The sequence below is a fragment of the Oncorhynchus tshawytscha genome, linkage group LG09 (genome assembly GCF_018296145.1).
Source record: "Oncorhynchus tshawytscha isolate Ot180627B linkage group LG09, Otsh_v2.0, whole genome shotgun sequence".
NCBI lineage: Eukaryota > Metazoa > Chordata > Actinopteri > Salmoniformes > Salmonidae > Oncorhynchus > Oncorhynchus tshawytscha.
Window position 1 is genome coordinate 50717530 of NC_056437.1, and position 9057 is coordinate 50726586.

The following is a 9057-nucleotide window of genomic DNA, read 5'->3' on the forward strand; positions in this document are numbered from 1 at the left end:
ATCACAATGAATGAAAAAATTGCAGTTATAATTCCGCAATTGCGTTGTTTATTTTTTCTCGGTTTGGAGAGTGAAACAAATTAATGCCATAGATAGAAAAAGATCCGCGTGGCCTTCCACGGGACTTATGGCAGAGCTATTAAATGTGTGCGTTCACGGTGGTCGCTTTCTAGTGGTGAGTGGGCGGGTTGGATTTTTTGAGTTGACAGTCAACAGCAGATTCCGGGATCAGTTTTTTCGCTGTTAGTGGACTATTGTGGCAAAGTAGAGGATGTATACATCTATCAAGGGGATACATGCTTAGTCTCACACATGCATGTAGGCGCGCGCGCGCGCACACACACACACACACACACACACACACACACGCACACACCAATGATCTGGGTACCAATGTTTCACAAGACCTATAGAGAAGCCACCAATTGATACCTGCCAAGATACCGAGAGGCAAGAAAACAATTGTTCATGTGTTCTGAATTGCTCTTATTCCTGCTTTAGGCAAATGAGATGACATAGCAGACCGCATGCCCGTCCTCAGGGGGGACATCCCCATTAGACTCCTGTTCACAGGGTCTCCCTTCAAGACAAGACATCCACAAAGACCATACATGAGTATCAATCAACATGAAGGAATAGAGAAAATCGTACAACATGTCCCCTGTGCTCTGCATAGATTTTGTCCGACAAAAGAAGCAATGGATATGAGCCATTCATAAAAGAACAATAGCATGAAGATGAATAAAGGGGTGGATTTTCAGCTCTTTATCCTGCCAGCACCAGTAGTGTTTACAAGATAATGGACTGAAAGTGTGGGGAGATTATTACAAGCACAGAATCATAAAGAACACAGGGAAAACTCCTCTGTGTGATCTTGTTCATTTCCAAGCCTTATGAGAGACTGGGCTCCAAAACATCCTCTCTGAAGCCAAGGTCAAAAGTGGGGAGTGTAGCACAGAAAGAAAAAAAATAAAGAAAACATCCCAGATTTTTTAACCAGCTGGCAAAAGCCATGGAAATACAAGGAAAATACTAAGAGAGCTGTTGCTAATTGGCTGCCTGAGGAGTGGTGAAAGCCAAGGATCAGACTTGACTTCTCACTCAGGGACAGAATTAGTGGTGTGAAGGCTAAGTAAATGACGATGAGATGTGTGATGAAACGAAATCACTGCAGCGACATGTACTGTACATGGCTGTGTCAATGGTGCTAATCAATGTAGGCTAGCAAGAGCTCTGTTGTGTCCCATATTATTTACATGGAGTACACCATTGCACAAAGTAGTCAACATGTCAACCATTTCATGTGTTTATACGAGCAATATTCTACTGCTTCTTTTAGAACTGCAGAACACGTTTATTGTACCAATGTACTGTGCGGAACTGGTCAGTGAGCTACTTCATAATTGATAGGACCCAGGACTCAGCAAAGTGAATAAGGCTGACCCCTTGAGGAACAAGAAGGGAATTAGTGGAAACTGGTTGTACAGTAGCCTACTGTACATTACCAACCTGGTCTTGTCTATCGATGGACAAACACTTGATTTTTGTCCCATTGTATGACTGTAAAAACACAGCTCAGGCTCAGAGAGCACAATGCCAACTTTCGAATTTCAACAAAGAAAATATGTGATTTGTTCTGTTTTTGGTTTGATATGATTACTTAGGAACAGTGCTTTAAAGTTTTAATTATTGTTCTGGTCTGTGTCTCTGCCTGAGCATTCTAAGGAAAGTTCTCTCAAACTGAACTTGCATGTGCCATAGTGCTACATTAGAAGCCACGGGATTCATTTTACCACATTTTGAAAAATGATTTGGTCCCATCTGGGATTGATCCCAATTCCCTGCAACAGATATATTTTTTTTACCCATGGAAAGAGATATAGTTTGAAATAGAAAGACAATTGTATTTATTCAACATTTCACTACAGTTGGAACACTAATACATTACATACTCACACGTCTTTTTTTATCATTTGTCATGTGAAAAGACATTGACGCCAAAATAATTATGCCTCAAATGATGAGTCTGCACTTGTGTTTTATTTAATCCCCAAAACTTTTTCCACAATAGTGAACCACTTTCCAATACAATTATGTTTTGACAACTGTTTGTGGTGTTTGCTTATATGTTTATTACCAAGACACTTATAGAAATCATCTCCAAATTTCCCCCTCAAAAAAAGATCTAGAATTCATAATTTCATCATCTCTAATTTATTTTACATTGAATGAGAACAGCCCAAATCTACTCAATGCCTTGGGACTAAAGATACTTAACAGTTTCTTTGGTGCCCTTACACTTTGTATTATAGAGCTTCAAGTACAGTAAAGTCAAGATATCATGAGCATTTTGCCAAGGTGACACCAAGGGTACAGGTCTGTGCTCATGGGAACTGTCAGCTCAGAGGGCCATTTACTTGTCAAACAAAAACAAAATATTATCCAGTGATATTAAATATTTTGCAGCTGTGTACGGTACAATACGGTTGTTGAGTTGGATATATGAGGGAGGGCCTTGTAATCTTTTCGCTGTGACAGGGGCTATTCTGTGTGACACAGGGAAAGGCAGGGTTAATTCAACTAATCCAAAGCAAATAAATGTTTGGCAACCCATGAAAGACTGCGGGAAACGTTCTGAGATTGAACCGACTTTAGATTCTTAAACTTTAGGCTTTGATGGTTTTGACTTGATTCAGAGACTGAGAACAGAGATTGGATGTCCCAACTGGTGCTGAACTGGTTTGCCTTTTTTGAACTCACGCAGCCTATTGAAAGATTGACATAACTTTCAGCAACTCATTAAAATGGAAATGCTCACACTGTACTTTCATCTTTATGACATCTGGGTTTCATGTAGCTGAGATTTTCTTTAATCTGGGATGTTACTACATGGAACTACTATCAGGAGGCAAATCTATGACCGTGTTACACAGGAAGCTGGAGGATAATGTTGTGATAATAGTGTGGTGGTTAAATCCTTGCAGAAAAGAAACAATGACCATTGAAGAGTGTGATTCATAGTCAACTAACCTTGTCCCTGTAATGAAAGGGGGAACTCAACCCTAAACCATACTTGTGTATTTGGGAGAGTGAGAGTTTGGTGAGAGTTTGTCTGCATATGTGTGAGAAATAGATTTGAATGGGCTGCTTCTCACAGTATATCATCTAGTTTGGATTCAATCTTGGGAACAAACAGTATTCTCCCAGGCCTTTTGATTGGCTCAAAATAATTTAAAGTGATGGCACCCTGGAAGTGCTAAACCAAATCTGCTCTGGTTTTATGATGGGCTAGATTACAGGGTTGCTCTGGCAATGGCACCAAGAGATTCACCACACATATATCAACTGTTGTTATTTCTCTTGATTTTCTAAACTGGAACAACTGAAAATATTCATTGAGGCTAGATAGACCTCTTATCTTTACTACTGATATGATGTATTGGTCTTGAATGGTGGTTGGTGGAGCAGTGGTTGGTATAATAGCCATTGTTGTTGCATGGTGTTACGGATTCTTGGTTTTCACATATCTGCTCCAAACTGCAGTTTTTTAAATATTTTGTCATGGCTAAGCAGTTACGGTTTAGGGGAAAGAGATAGCTACAGTATTTAGTCAGCCACCAATTGTGAAAGTTCTCACTCTTAAAAAGATGAGAGAGGCCTGTAATTTTCATCATAGGTACACTTCAACTATGACAGACAAAATGAGAAGAAAAGAAATCCAGAAAATCACATTGTAGGATTTTTAATGAATTTATTTGCTAATTATGGTAGAAAATAAGTATTTGGTCAATAACAAAAGTTTATCTCAATACTTTGTTATATACCCTTTGTTGGCAATGACAAAGGTCAAAAGTTTTCTGTAAGTCTTCACAAGGTTTTCACACACTGTTGCTGGTATTTTGGCCCATTACTCCATGCAGATCTCCTCTAGAGCAGCGATGTTTGGGGGCTGTTGCTGGGCAACACGGACTTTCAACTCCCTCCAAAGATTTTCTATGGGGTTGAGATGTGGAGACTGGCTAGGCCACTCCAGGACCTTGAAATGCTTCTTACGAAGCCACTCCTTCGTTGCCCGGGCGGTGCGTTTGGGATCATTGTCATGCTGAAAGACCCAGCCACGTTTCATCTTCAATGCCCTTGCTGATGGAAGGAGGTTTTCACTCAAAATCTCACGATACATGGCCCCATTCATTCTTTCCTTTACACGGATCAGTCGTCCTGGTCCCTTTGCAGAAAATTAGCCCCAACGCATGATGTTTCCACCCCCATGCTTCACAGTAGGTATGGTGTTCTTTGGATGCAACTCAGCATTCTTTGTCCTCCAAACACGACGAGTTCAGTTTTTACCAAAAAGTTCTATTTTGGTTTCGTCTGACCATATGACATTCTCCCAATCTTCATCTGGATCATCCAAATGCTCTCTAGCAAACTTCAGACGGGCCTGGACATGTACTGGCTTAAGCAGGGGGACACGTCTGGCTGGCACTGCAGTATTTGAGTCCCTGGCGGCGTAGTGTGTTACTGATGGTAGGCTTTGTTACTTTGGTGCCAGCTCTCTGCAGGTCATTCACCAGGTCCCCCCATGTGGTTCTGGGATTTTTGCTCACCGTTCTTGTGATCATTTTGACCCCACAGGGTGAGATCTTGCGTGCAGCCCCAGATCGAGGGAGATTATCAGTGGTCTTGTATGTCTTCCATTTCCTAATAATTGCTCCCACAGTTGATTTCTTCAAACCAAGCTGCTTACCTATTGCAGATTCAGTCTTCCCATCCTGGTGCAGGTCTACAATTTTGTTTCTGGTGTCCTTTGACAGCTCTTTGGTCTTGGCCATAGTGGAGTTTGGAGTGTGACTGTTTGAGGTTGTGGACAGCTGTCTTATATACTGATAACAAGTTCAAACAGGTGCCATTAATACAGGTAACGAGTGGAGGACAGAGGAGCCTCTTAAAGAAGAAGTTACAAGTCTGTGAGAGCCAGAAATCTTGCTTGTTTGTAGGTGACCAAATACTTATTCTCTACCATAATTTGCAAATAAATAAATTAAAAATCCTACAATGTGATTTTCTGGATTTTTTTTCTAATTTTGTCTGTCATAGTTGAAGTGTACCTATGATGAACATTACAGGCCTCTCTCATCTTTTTAAGTGGGAGAACTTGCACAATTGGTGGCTGACTAAATATTTTTTTGCCCCACTGTATGTAGAGTTTTGTAAATGTGTTACTCTCACACTGAGCAAGCCAAAGACGCACCAACACTAAAGTTGGCTTTACAGTCCATAGTGACTCGAACGAGAAAGACAGAAATACATCATGTTAAAAAAATGTATGTCATTTCGTTATCCAGGACCAGAATTAATAAAGGCCTTTGGGTAACACAACGTCTCCTTCTCGGAACTATAAAAGATGATGGACTGAGACTGATATTTCTCATACTGAAGGGAAAAGCAATGATGTATATACATAAGAAGTTTTTTTTTTAGGGTTGCTTGGATGTGACAAGACGGTCTGAGGATGTACTGTGTGTTCGTTATTCAGAGACGCAAGCCTGGCATTTAAGGTTTCCTGTCTATCTCCTCAAAGCTAGCACATATGCCAAGCCTTGGAGTAGACATCTCCTTTTGTTTTCTGATTTCTTTACACTTTAGATAAAGGAGCTGCAAATTTCTCAGTAAGGTGTTACACAACAAGCAAAAAGCTTGTTTCCACTGCATAACAGTTTGGAAGTTATCATCCATGATGGCCTCTCAGTTGCTGCTTGCTGTGTTTGAAAATATGTTCATTTCAAAAGGATTGAGTGTGATTGATTAAATTGTCCTTTCTCTGTGCTACATCTTGTCAAAGTATTGTAGTATTTACTTGACAATGAATCTTAATTAGGGCTTTGTTTCTGTTTTTCTTTTGTGGTCCAACCTTACCTAAAGGTTGCAAATGATACCAACACATCAACCAGGCAGCGGTAGAGTAAGGAAATTCAATTTCCTAGGTTTCTTCTTGGCCATGTCTAGGGGGTTAAACCAGGCTTGTTCACAGTAGTAAGTGCAGGCATAGAGATACCATTCCACCCTTTGCCCCTTTGATGTGCAGACACCTGCGGGGAGAATATGGCGAATCTGTTGATTAGATGATCACATATTCAGTACACATGTTGATGTTGGGTACAGTGAGGTGCAGGCCTCTCTGATGAACTTCATAGCGGTTGTTCAATAACTTCAATGCTGAACATCTCTCCCTTCTCTGAGCCAAACCTGTGTTGTTATTATCAATGGCAAATAAATATCCTAATTGTGTGAATGATCAGTTGTTGCTGATCAAGCACAGTTTAGTGTTGAAAATATGAATCTAGACACCCTGGCCCTTCATATGTTTCTATTAGTAAACAGAAAGATTGATAACATATCTATGGAATTATTACCACAGTGTTACACTGCGAGGTGATTTGGGAAATAGAAAGTGGGCGATTGCAGAAATACTTTTGTTCCCACAACAAAGCTTGTTCTATACTGGAAAAAGGTGCGTCTGAGCATACCCAATTATCAGCACAGATCTCTCCACTACTGTGAAACTGTCTGTTACCCATCTTACTGCATTCCTTGGACCACAGTGCATGGTAGCTAGATAAAGATCACAGTCTCTCACACTTAGAGCAAAACAAAACAAAACAAAACAAGCAGGCATAGCAAGAGTGACTCAAGGCTCAAATGTGTGTGTGTGTGTGTGTGTGTGTGTGTACGTATGCGAGAACAGCTTTGACCACAGTCAAGCCTTGACATTTCTCGTACCTTCTACCAAAGTTCAGTCAGGAAACACACACATTTTTTCCCCCCTATAATGTTATCAACTTCTGTGACGTTGAACTGAAGAGAGAAAAACAAAGCCTTTCAAAGTACAACTTTCATATTGTTTTAGCTCGTCTTTGGCATCACTAACTTTATGTGCTAGGTTAGGGCAGCCAACAGTGGACGATGGGGATTTCAAAAAGTCAAGAAGTCCAGAAAAGGTTGACTGAATCTCCTGCTAACTACTTATTGTATTCTGTGTCACCCCCTCTCTAAAAAAAACATTTCCAATCATTGATAGAAATTATGTTTTACTTAGAAAAGTGCGAGACAATAAACCATCCCATCTTCAAAAACGTCAGTTACCATATTCAATCGCTGCCCATAGTTAATTGAAGTTCGAAGGTCTTTGGAGAGTGGCTGTTTGAGTAGGAACTTGGGGAAAATAAAATTATTTACACAACCATAACCAGAGTCTGGGTTGCGGACTTCCATTCAGTGCTGAATGGAAAATTCATCAACATACATCAGGCTCCAGTGAAGTCATTGACTCATGAGAGGCTTGGTTGGATGGGAGGGTTTTGGACCTCGCTTGAACCACTGTTTTTAAAAAGATGACATAGTGCTTTATTTATCCATATGTTGTAAATTATGGCATCTGTTTATAATTTCTTTATTTACTTTGTAGATGCGGGCCCTGGGTTGATTAGCATTTTCTGTTGTGTTTGTCATCTTTAGATACGTGATTGGCAGTTGGTGATGGCTGTTTGAAGTGTGCATTGGTTGGCTTTGATGCGTGGGGATCAAAGGAGAATCCAGATATTACTTGAGGATAATTTTCAAATGAATTTGGCTTCATCTGCAGGCGACTGAAAGGCGACAAACGAGAAATTGTTGGTAAAATGTGATTCAGCATACAATGACACAAGAACAACAAAATGCAATTTGGCATGTTCAAGACAAAAGAGCTGTTCAAGAATGGAATGGAAGGAAATACCTCAAAGCTAGAATCCTTAATTGCAACAATAACAAAACTGCTTCTGTTTTGGTAAAAAAAAACTAAGAAATGCAACCACTCTTAAACTCATAGACAGAGCTATGGATGCAAGGACTAACTATCCCACGATAGAACATTTTGAGTTAAACCATGTTTTGAGGCTATACAGTGTTTGTTTTCATTTACATTGTTTACAAATATTGCAGCAAAACAAGATTCTATTTTGGGTTCTGATGTGGTAAAACAGTTGAACTAAGCTCATGAGGCATTTACAAGTTATATTTACAAGTTATATTCTTGAAGAATCAATGGGTATATATCATACATTTATAAGTCCAAAAATGGATGTAGCAACTAAGGATCATAGCTCTAACTTGAATTGATTAAAATAATCAGTCACTGTTGGGAAATAAATAAATATAAGAGTCTCTGCATCAATGACAGACTGTTTGGTAGTTATGAATCATGCTGTTTATAACTGCTCTGGTGTTATAATTAACATAATTAATTATTGTTTACTGACATGACTTACTACAAGCCATCTTAAGGAAAATAAAATCACAAAAGAACTGCCTCAAACACTGCATGATATTATCTTGGAATTAATCAATTATTACAGAAATTAAATGACAAAAACAGGTCCTACTTACTTTGAGGAATTAGCTCAAATGAAATAACATAAATGCCACAAAGTATTATCAATTAAAATAATAATTGAAATGTTGCTATTAAGATTAAGGCAAATGTAAATGAATCGATCAGATGGTTAGGTAGCTACATAACACTGAAATCATTTTCATAGTAGTTGTTATGTCCTGGTTGACAGTATGAGAATGTTTACATAAATTATTTGAAAATGCTGAGACTTTTTATTTAATTTGAGGTGTTGCTATTTTATGTGATATTAATGTGTTTATTAGTCAGAGAAATACAACATGTTCCTTATTCTTTTCAACTGAGCTTAAAACCCAACAATATATGTTATTTTTAGCAGTATATTCATCTTATCATTAACATTGAAACCAAATCGATTTTCTTTTTTAGAAATACAAATAGTTTAAGTTCATAGAATAACTAACCTTTTCTAATCAATCAAATAACTTCAAGAAAATACTATATGAATATTTCGAGAGTGACTGATTATCACAACATATCAAATTATTCAAATGAATTTGAAGTTTTTAGTTGCTTTTTTTTGTAATTCGAGGAGACTTTCACTGTGCTTTCTGGAAACAGAGAGGAGGCACATTACATTGCTTACACTGTCACCTACTGGCCAAAAC